The sequence below is a fragment of the Schistocerca piceifrons genome, chromosome 4, assembly GCF_021461385.2.
Source record: "Schistocerca piceifrons isolate TAMUIC-IGC-003096 chromosome 4, iqSchPice1.1, whole genome shotgun sequence".
NCBI lineage: Eukaryota > Metazoa > Arthropoda > Insecta > Orthoptera > Acrididae > Schistocerca > Schistocerca piceifrons.
In genome coordinates this window covers 277,378,907-277,391,003 of record NC_060141.1, presented here as the reverse complement: position 1 = coordinate 277,391,003, position 12,097 = coordinate 277,378,907, and positions in this window count along the sequence as shown.

The window sequence follows — 12,097 nt, the reverse complement described above, 5'->3', positions numbered from 1 at the left end:
TGGTTATGATCGACAAGGTGATGTTATATGAGGATAATGTTTTGGTACATTTTTATTTTGATGAAATGTATGTATATGTGTAATGAGGCTATGAGTAGTGAGTAGTGGTTAGGGACTCTGACTGTGGAAAACAATGTTGGAAACCAAGAATTGTACTTTAAGAGTTATGAGATGTGTGTATGTATGTGATTGTGAGTACCACAATGCTGACAGAAATTTTTGGACACTGTTATTCATGAGATTACTTTTCTATACACTTCCAACGTCAATTTTCAACCTGTGAAATCTTTTTATGTGTATGAAACTGACACTGCTATCGTGAAGTTTTTGGTAAAGAGTGTGTGTGGCCTTGAAGTCATGCTCTGATGCACTTGGCTGCTCGCTAGCCACTTATAAATATACCTATTGTTGTGTGAACTTCCAACTATACTGGTGCCGCCACTTTAAAGCTCGCTGCACTCCCATAACTGCTTGCATAGCTGTAGGAAAAAGAGGCCGTTGACCTCACTATTGTCATTTCTTCACAGAACACCACAAACACAACACACACTATTACCTGGAAACATATGAATACACTTCAGAGTTTGTACTTTGTGCCTCTTACTGAAATGCTAAGGAAAGTGATAAGAAATATTCTTACGTCTACACACCTGATTATGATAAGTACCTCTCTATGAGTATTGCAAGAAATCTTACTCACTTATGAAGAGCCACATGGCTATTGAATGATGTTTCCATGCTTTACTTTGTACATATTTGCTTATTTTATTTGATATCTAGTTTTTAGTTGTCGTGCAGCAATGGTTTTACAAAATAAAATTCAATATATATGCTAATGTATACACCTTCTGTCATCAGATCTATTAAATAATTCTATGATACACATTCTTAAAAAAAAGAGCATTAGGAAAGAAAAGAAGCATAAAAAGGAGAAGGGTCTAATAACAGGAATTGCATATATAAATTTCTTTTCAATTACTTGGTAATTTTTTGGTACAATAAGTTGTTGTGGTGCACCAAACTAGTGTTAAGATGTGACATAGACATTACGATGTAAACAGACATTTCCCTTATCTGCATTGATATCTTTACTGTAATATTTTTTTCTGCTTGTGCTTTGTCATTTTGAGATATAACTTACTGCATTTGCTGCTGCTATGTGTCAGCCACTGCCCCACTGCATTTTACTTTGTATTGCTGTGTTCAGCCAGTTTCACCAGTGACTTTTTTTTGTTTGCTGCATATTGCCTTATATTAGTCGTAATGTTGCATTTTCTTTGCCAACTTAGATATGCTACTGCTTGCTCTACTACTTCGCCTTTTTTTGTTATTATAGTCTGTGTTAAACGTTTTGTGCTGCTGCATTTCCTCGTTCTCAAGTTCATATATCTGAGCTCAATAGATTTAAGCTAGTTAGTCTAGTATATATGCTATATAAGAAAATGAGTTGTGTTGAGTTGGGAAGAAACGCAATGAGAAGCTATTAGGAAAAGATTTCGCCAAAGAGTATCGTATAATCAGCAACAATTACTTTGTTAGGTAGGATTTTCTTGGAAACAAATGATGAAGTAAGAAACACATGAAAGTATGAATACAGATAGGCAGGATTTTTTGGGAACATTGTTGAACTAAGGGATCTCTCTGAGAAAAAAGGAGTTTTGGTTGTAAATGAAGTACCACAAGTACTGCAGTACCAAATGTCACACTGAAAACATACCCTGTCCTTTCCTTTTCTGTTATTCCACTATGTTTTTGTGTATCCGCGTGCATCTGTGATCTTCCTGTCTTTGAGTCTTTACGTGATAAGATAAAAGTGATAGAATTTTTTTTCTTCTAATACTAAGCTGCATTGACTATGATGAGGAATACTGTTATCTTCAAATCTTACCTTTTTTTTTACTTTGAATAGATGTTCAGCCGTTACTTATTCTGTTCTGTTTCTATTTTATTTTATTTTCTAATACTCATGTATCGACTTAATATTTCTACCAATATTTTCATTTTTCATTTATTTACTTACGACATAATTCCTGTAATACTCATGTACATATTTATTTCTGTTCTTTTTGTAAAACCTGTGTTACTACAAATGTTATTTGCATTATCAACTTCTTGGCTACAATGATGTTTTCTTTACATTTGTAATTGTATTCTTACGCTGAAAAAATTGAAATTGTATAGACGCCAGTTCTTCAAGTTAAGTAAATAGTAAGGATCCAATTAACTGCACATCTTTCGTCTGTTGGTCATAGTATATGTATAAAATGTCAGAGTTTATATGACTGTGTTAGTGCTTGCATGTGTGTTGGTAATTCAGCAATGGACTGGTTAACCACATTGCTGGTTCTAAGGATATGCAAAAAAATTTGTGAGTGCAAAAGTAGTGGTTCATGGACTTGCTACATTGTCATCAAGACTCTTAAATTGTGATTTTGCACTAGCACAGTCACAACAGATGGCTGCGGTCCACCTCTAGAAGGACAACAGTGGGTCTGCACCTGTGGTGGCCCATTACTACCATTATTTCTACAAGTGCTACAGTGGGTCTGCACTTTTGGTGGCCCATTACAACGTCAATCTCTACAAGGAATACTGTGGGTCTGCTCTCTGGTGACCTACCAATTCTACCAATATTCGCTGCCTGTATTTTACCCCTGCCATCTTCAGAATTTGAAAGAGAGTATTCCATTCAACATTGTCAAAAGCTTTCTCTAAGTCTACAAATGCTAGAAACGTAGGTTTGCTTTCCTTAATCTGTCTTCTAAGGTAAGTTGTAGGGTCAGTATTGCTTCACGTGATCCAACATTTCTATGGAATCCAAACTGATCTTCCCCGAGGTCGGCTTCTATCAATTTTTCCATTCGTCTGTAAAGAATTAGCGTTGGTATTTTGCAGCCGTAACTTATTAAACTGATAGTTCGGTAATATTCACATCTGTCAACACCTGATTTCTTTGGTATTGGAATTATTATATTCTTCTTGAAGTCTGAGGGTATTTCGCCTGTCTCAAACATCTTGTTCACGAGATGGTAGAGTTTTGTCAGAGCTGACTCTCCCAAGGCTGTCAGTAGTTCTAATGGAATGTTGGTTACTCCCAGGGCCTTGTTTCGACTTAGGTCTTTCAGTACTCTGTCAAATTCTTCACGCAGTATCATATCTACCATTTCACCTTTGTCTACATCCTCTTCCATTTCCATAATATTGCCCTCAAGTACATCACCCTTGTATAGACCCTCTATATACTCCTTCTACCTTTGTGCTTTCCCGTCTTTGCTTAGAACTGGGTTTTCATATGAGCTCTTGATATTCATAGAAGTGGCTCTCTTTCTACAACGGTCTCTCTAATTTTCCTGTAAGCAGTGTCTATCTGCCCCTCGTGACCTATACCTCTACTTCCGCACATTTGTCCTCTAGCCATCCCTGCTTAGCCGTTTTGCTCTTCCTGTCGGCCTCATTTTTGAGGCGTTTGTATTCTACATCTACATCTACTTTTATACTTCCCAAGCCACCCAACGGTGTGTGGCGGAGGGCACTGTCATTACCTCCCTTTCCTGTTCCACTCGCGTATGATTCGCGGGAAGAACGACTGCCGAAAAGCCACCGTGCGCGCTCGAATCTCTCTAATTTTACATTTGTGATATCCTCAGGAAGTATAAGTAAGGGAATCCAATATTCGATACCTCATACAGAAACGCACCCTCTCAAAACCTGGACAGCAAGCTACACTGCGATGCAGAGCGCCTCTCTTGCAGAGTCTGCCACTTGAGTTTGCTAAACATCACGCTTACCAAATAACCCTGTGACGAAACGCGCCGCTCTTCTTTGGATCTTCTCTATCTCCTCTGTCAACCCGACCTGGTACGGATCCCACACTGATGAGCAGTACTCAAGTATAGGCCGAACGAGGGTTTTGTAAGCCACCTCCTTTGTTGATGGACGACATTCTCTAAGGTCTTTCCCATTGAATCTCAACCTGGCACCCGCCTTACCAACAATTAATTTTGTATGATCATTCCACTTCAGATCGTTCCGTGCGCATACTCCCATTTTACAGAAGTAACTGCTACCAGTGTTTGTGGAGCTATCATATAATCATACAATAAAGGATCCTTCTTTATATGTATTCGCAATACATTACATTTGTCTGTGTTAAGGGTCAGTTGCCACTCCCTGCACGAAGTGCCTATCCGCTGCAGATCTTCCTGCATTTCGCTGCAATTTTCTAATACTATAACTTCTCTGTATATTACAGCATCATCCGCGAAAAGCCGCATGGAACTTCCGACACTATCTTCTAGGTCATTTCTATATATTGTGAAATGCAATGGTCCCATAACACTTCCCTGTGGCACGCCAGAGGTTACTTTAACGTCTGTAGACGTCTCTCCATTGAGAACAACATGCTGTGTTCTGTTTGCTAAAAACTCTTCAATCCAGCCACACAGCTGGTCTGATATTCCGTAGGCTATTACTTTGTTTATCAGGCTACAGTGCGGAACTGTATCGAACGCCTTCCGGATGTCAAGGAAAATGGCATCTACCTGGGAGCCTGTATCTAATATTTTCTGGGTCTCATGAACAAATAAAGCGACTTGGGTCTCACACGATCGCTGTTTCCGGAATCCATGGTGATTCCTACAGACTAGATTCTGGGTTTCCAGAAATGACATGATACGTGAACAAAAAACAGGTTCTAAAATTCTACAACAGATCGACTTCAGAGACATAGGCCTATAGTATTGCGTATCTGCTCGACGACCCTTCTTGAAAACTGGGACTACCTGTGCTCTTTTACAACCATTTGGAACCTTCCGTTCCTCTAGAGACTTGCGGTACACGGCTATTAGAAGGGGGGTAAGTTCTTTCGCGTACTCTGTGTAGAATCGGATTGGTATCTCGTCAGGTCCAGTGGACTTTCTTCTGTAAAGTAATTTCAGTTGCTTTTCTTTTCCTTGGACACTTATTTCGATGTCAGCCATTTTTTCGTTCGTGCGAGGATTTTGAGAAGGAACCACAGTGTGGTCTTCCTCTGTGAAACAGCTTTGGAAAAAGGTGTTTAGTATTTCAGCTTTACGTGTGTCAGCCTCCGTTTCAATGCCATCATCATCCCAGAGTGTCTGGATATGCTGTTTCGATCCACTTACTGATTTAGCGTAAGACCAGAACTTCCTAGGATTTTCTGTCAAGTCGGTACATAGAATTTTACTTTAGAATTCACTGAACGCTTCACGCATAGCCCTCCTTACGCTAACTTTGACATCGTTTAGCTTATGTTTGTCTGAGAGGCTTTGGCTGCGTCTAAACTTGCAGTGAAGCTCGCTTTGCTTTCGCAGTAGTTTCCTAACTTTGTTGTTGAACCACGGTGGGTTATTCCCGTCTCTCACAGTTTTGCTCGGCACGTACCTGTCTAAAACGCATTTTACGATTGCCTTGAACTTTTTCCATAAACACTCAACATTGTCAGTGTCGGAACAGAAATTTTCGTTTTGATCTGTTAGGTAGTCTAAAATCTGCCTCCTATTACTCTTGCTAAACAGATAAACCTTCTTCCCTTTTTTATATTCCTGTTTACTTCCATATTCAGGGATGCTACAACGGCCTTATGATCACTCATTCCCTGTTCTGCGCTTACAGATTCGAAAAGTTCGGGTCTGTTTGTTATCAGTAGGTGCAAGACGTTATTCCCACGAGTCGGTTCTCTGTTAAATTGCTCGAGGTAATTTTCAGATAGTGCACTCAGTATAATATCACTCGATGCTCTGTCCCTACCACCCGTCCAAAAAATATGAGTGTTCCAGTCTATATCCGTTAAATTAAAATCTCCACCTAAGACTATAACATGCTGAGGAAATTTATGTGAAATGTATTCCATATTTTCTTTGAGTTGTTCTGCCACTAATGCTGTTGAGTCGGGAGGTCGGTAAAAGGAGCCAATTATTAACCTAGCTCGGTTGTTGAGTATAACCTCCACCCATAATAATTCACAAGAAGTATCCACTTCTATTTCACTACAGGATAAACTACTACTAACAGTGACAAACACGCCACCACCGGTCGCATGCAATCTATCCTTTCTAAACACCGTCTGTGCCTTTGTAAAAATTTCGGCAGAATTTATCTCTGGCTTCAGCCAGCTTTCCGTACCTATAACGATTTCAGCTTCGTTGCTTTCTATCAGCGATTGAAGTTCCGGTACTTTACCAATGCAGCTTCGACAGTATACAATTACAATACCGATTGCTGCTTGGTCCCCGCATGTCCTGAGGCTGTTGCCCTTTCTGTACTTTCCCGAGGCCATCTAACAAAAAAAAACCGCCCAGTCCCCGCCACACAACCCCTGCTACCCGTGTAGCCGCCTGCTGTGGGTAGTGGACTCCTCACCTGCTCAGTGGAACCCGAAACCCCACCACCCTATGGCGCAAGTCGAGGAATCTGCAGCCCACATGGTCGTACAACCGTCTCAGCCTCTGATTCAGATCCTCCACTCGGCTCTGTACCAAAGGTCCGCAGTCAGTCCTGTCGACGATGCTGCAGATGGTGAGCTCTGCTTTCATCCCGCTAGCGAGACTGGCAGTCTTCACCAAATCAGATAGCCGCCGGAAGCCAGAGAGGATTTCCTCCGATCCGTAGCGACACACATCATTGGTGCCGACATGAGCGACCACCTGCAGATGGGTGCACCCTGTACCCTTCATGGCATCCGGAATGACCCTTTCCACATCTGGAGTGACTCCCGCCGGTATGCACACGGAGTGCACATTGGTTTTCTTCCCCTGCCTTGCAGCCATATCCCTAAGGGGCCCCATTACGCGCCTGACATTGGAGCTCCTAACTACCAGTAAGCCCACCCTCTGCGACCGCCCGGATGTTGCAGACTTAGGAGCAACCTCTGGAACAGGACGAGCAGCCACATCCAGCCAAGGATCAGTATCAGCCGGAGACAGAGCCTGAAACCGGTTCGTCAGACAAACTGGAGAGGCCTTCCGTTCAGCTCTCCGGAATGTCTTTCGCCCCCTGCCACACCTCGAGACGACGTCCCACTCTACCACGGGTGAGGGGTCAGCCTCAGTGTGGGCAGTATCCCGGGAAGCCACAGCCGTAGTCCGATCGGGGGATGCGTGGGACGAACTGGCCGTACCTGACAAACCCCCATCCCGACCCCACAGTGATGCCCATTGGTAACAGCCTCAAGCAGTGTGACCGAAGACAACACTGCCTGAAGCTGGGAACGAAGGGATGCCAAATCAGCCTGCATCCGAACACAGCAGTTGCAGTCCCTACCCATGCTAAATATTGTTGTGCAAAGAACGTCCGAACTAACCTACAGAGAGCACAAACAATTCGACACAAAATTTAAACGGTTATTAAAATACAAGATTGTCTAGTAAATGCAGTAATGCTGCTACTTGCGCACTGCTGACACACTGCTCGGCGGCAGAAGGAGACCACGCGATTTTATACTATGCAGGCACTAAAAAAACGATGCTACAACTCTCAAATACTATAATACGACCGAAATTTATGAATTAAACAATGCAAGTACCCAAAAACACGCAAAGAAATTAAGAATTAAACTATGTAACAAATAAGTGAACTAAGAGTATACGACTTGCTGCTGGCAGCTGCTTATCCAACGGCGGCAGGGAGCTTTTTGTCTGCTTTATTTACTGCATTTTTATATTCTCTCCTTTCATTTATGAAATTCAATATATCTTCTGTTAACCAAGGATTTCCACTAGTCCTCGTCTTTTGACCTACTTGATCCTCTGCTACCTGCACTATTTCATCCCTCAAAGCTATTCATTCTTCTTCTGTTGTATTTCTTTCCCCCCAAACTTGTCAGTCGTTCCCTAATGCTCTACCTGAAACATTCTACAACCTCTGGTTCTGTCAGGTTTCCAGGTCCCATCTCTTTAAATTCCCACATTTTTTGCAGTTTCTTTAGTTTTAATCTACAGTTCATAACCAGTACATTGTGTTCAGAGTCCACATTTGCCCCTAGAAATGTCTTACAATTTAAAACCTTGTTCTTAAATCTCTGTCTTACAATTATATAATCTATTTGAAACCTTCCAGTATCTCCAGGCTTCTCCCTTGTGTACAGCCGTCTTTCATGATTCTTGAACCAACTGTTAGCTATGATTAAGTTATGCTCTGTACAAAACTCTACCATGTGGCTTCCTCTTTCATTTCTTACCCCCATTCTACATACACCTACTACGTTTCCTTGTTTTCCTTTCCCTACTACCGAATTCCAGTTACCCATGACTATTACATTTTCGTCTCTCTTCACTATCTGAATAATTTCTTTTATCTCTTCATACATGTCATCAATCTCTTCGTCATCTGCAAAGATAGTTGGCATGTAAACTTGTACTACCGTGGTAGGCGTGGGCTTCGTGTCTATCTTGGCCACAATAATGCATTCACTATGCTGTTTGTTGTAGCTCACCCGCACTCCATGTTTTTTATTCATTATTAGGCCTACTCCTGCATTACCCCTATGTGATTTTGTATTTATAACCTTGTATTCACCTGACCAGCAGTCTTGTTCCTACTGCCACCGAACTTCACTAATTCCCACTATATCTAACTTTAACCTATGCATTCCCCCTTCTAATTTTCTAACCTACCTGCCCGATTAAGGGATCTGACATTCCACCCTCCAATCCGTAGAACGCCAATTTTCTTTCTCCTGATAACGGTGTCCTCCTGAGTACTCCACGCCTGGAGATCCGAACGGGGGACTTTTTTACCTCCTGAATATTTTGCCCAAGAGGACGCTACCATCATTTAACCATACAGTAAAGCTGCATACCGTCAGGAAAAATTACGGCTGTAGTTTCCCCTTGCTTTCAGCCGTTCGCAGTACCAGCACAGCAAAGCCGTTTTGGTTAGTGTTACAAAGCCAGAGCACTCAATCATCCAGACTGTTGTCCCAGCAACTACTGAATAGGCTGCTACCCCTCTTCAGGAACCATACGTTTGTCTGGCCTCTCAAAAGATACCCCTCTGTTGTGGTTTCCCCTATGGTACCGCTATCTGTATCGCTGAGGCACGCAAGCCTCCCCACCAATGGCAGCAAGGTCCATGATTAATGTGCGGGGGGGGGGGGGGGGGGATTGGAGGGGAGAGAGTTGAACGTAATGGACAGTGTCTTGAAAAGAGAATATAAGATGAACATCAACAAAAGCAAAACGAGGATAATGGAATGTAGTCGAATTAAGACGTGTGATGCTGAGAGAATTACATTAGGAAATGAGAACTTAAAGTAGTAGATGTGTTTTACTATTTGGGGAGCAAAATAACTGATGATGGGCGAAGTAGAGATGATAAAAAATGTACACTGGCAATGGAAAGGAATGCGTTTCTGAATAAGAGAAATTTGTTAACATCGAATATAGATTTAAGTGTCAGGAAGTCGTTTCTGGAAGTATTTGTATGGAAGTGAAACATGAATGATAAATAGTTTGGACATGAAAAGAACAGAAGCTTTCGAAATGTGGTGCAACAGAAGAATTTTGAAGATTAGATGGGTAGATCACATAAATAATGAGGAGGTGTTAAACAAAATTGGGAGAAGAGAAATTTGTGGCACAACTCGACTAGAAGAAGGGATTGTTTGGTAGGACATGTTCTGAGGCATGAAAGGAAATTTAGTATTGGAGGGCAGCGTGGAGGGTAACAATCATAGAGGCAGGTCAAGAGGTGAATACACTAAGCAGATTCAGAAGGATGTAGGTTGCAGTAGGTACTGGGAGATAAAGATGTTTACACAGGATACAGTAGCAAGGAGAGCTGCATCAAACCAGTCTCTGGACTGGAGACCACAACAACAACAACATTATTCAAGACTTCGTCTGACTCTGCTGTGGGTCTGCTCTGTTGTGGCCCATTACTACTGTGTTTCCGTTGGGAGGATAACACTACTTCTTCAAGACTGCATGGAGGTCCACTACTTACATGTGCATTTTCTTTTACTGCTCAGACTTTTTGCATAAAACTGTCGTAAGCTACTCTACTGATGAATTACTAAGCTGTCTTTAGGGACTGTGAGGAAAGTTTTTTGCTTTATTGACTAATAGTAAATTACTAATTGTGTGCATGTGATCTATTTGATGTTGTTAATATAAATTTTTTTTAACAAATTAGAACTTCGTCACTGCCCAAAACACTTCGTAAAATTGTTTGAGAGGAGCATGGCGATATGTAAGTAGATTGTTTATGTGTTTGTATCTTGGCAACACGATACACTGTATTAATAACTCTGACATCGCTGTGCGCCCTCTGTGAGAGACTCTGTGGCTGGTTGAACCTGCAGTTTGAGGTGTAGAGCCAGCAGTGATGGAAGTTGGAGGTGAATAGCCAGCACTGGCTGAGGTTGGAAGTTAATAGTTAGCAGTGATGGAGGTTAGAGGGCTGAAGTGTTAGAGCGAGCGGACGGTCTGTACGCATCTGTCATAGAGATTTAAAATTATTGATGACTATTCAGTTTTGGGAACTGGATGTCACGGACGATTAAACAATTGTTTCAACTGGATGTTACATAATTCAGGTAAAATTTGCTAAATACATTGTTTGCTCAGCAACAAAATCTTTCCTTTGATTACCACATGCCTATTAGTAGTTAGAGCCTACAGTAGTTAGTAGGTAAGTATCTTATGAAATGTATAGGTTATTGTTAGGATTTATTCTAATTCAGGGCCATTATTTTGTGTTAATTATTTGAGCAGTCAGATTTTGTTTGAGTTGTATTTGTCTGGAATAATTCTGCAGGTCAGATATGAAATGATACAGAGAAACAAACTGACAGTATGTTCAGTTTCACTCAGCAGTTTCAGAATTAAATTAAGAAGTTTCAACTTCTCAGTTATTCTAGTCCAAGTAAAGAGATTATTAATAAGTTTCAAGGTTGTTACATGCACTACATTCCAGGCACGAGGATCACGCGATGACGGGCCCTCGTGTCGTCCTCTGCCAGTGGTGTCACTTGGACGGATGTGGAACGATATGTGGTGAGAAATCCGCTGTCCCAGCATTTTTCGGCATTCCAGATCTTGATGCTGCTCTTTATCATTGAAGCAGTTCCTCGATAGACATCCCAGGAAACCACGTCCGATTCCTCCCAAACGAGAAAATAAACTCTGGCAGGACCAAGCATTGAACCTGTTTCCACTGTATGCAGCATAAGATTCAGCACATTTTAAAGGTAAATAATTTTTTGTTTCCTCTTCACTTTCAAAATTACAATTATTCAGAAAAAATTTCATTGGAAATGAGAGTCTTCTTTTTGTTTATTTTCCAAAATACTTCTCACATCGTGGTTCACAGTCAGGCTAAACAAGAAGACAATTTTGTAAAATAATTACTAATTCTATCTTTTTTGTGTGAATGGACTGATCACTGGCCACAGCACGAGAAGACATTCCGCAATTATCATTTTCTGTATTTCTTTAATAGTTTTTGTTGTCATAGGAAATAGAGTATTTAGGTTGTAATGATTCGTAAAACGATCTCTTCGAGAGCAGGGATATGTGGTATAGAGAGGTATTTCTGTCAGCCAATCGTCATCACTTACCAGATCTCTGTAATGTATCTGGTGTGTAAATTAATTGAAAAATACAGCAATTAAATTTTAATGACATTTTGTTTACACGATACAGTGCTAAACTACTGTTACAAACACCAAAGCCCGAAATTGAAAATTTAACTATTAACTGGAGCTCTAAGGCCGACTGTAGCATTCTAAACGCAGCACTTGCAGAAAACGTGAAAATACATAGTGAAGTCCCAAAACAGAACAGCTTCTGCATTCCTTCACTTAATTTCTTAAATTCATACGAGAACGGAAGAACAGGTACTGAGCGTCACAGTACAGCTATTGTTAGCAGCAGTACAAGGACTATGACAAGGAGTTGTATGGATGTTAGCATGAGAATGCTACAGTAAACAAGCTCTGCTTCCTGTTTTGTGCGCTGTGACAACATTGTCAGTCGCTGCATGATGCCGTCGGTATACAGGTCATTTCACTGTCCTTTAATTCCATGTATATTTGAATATGAAGACTTTACGCTTAGCCCTGCTGCAGAGGGAATGT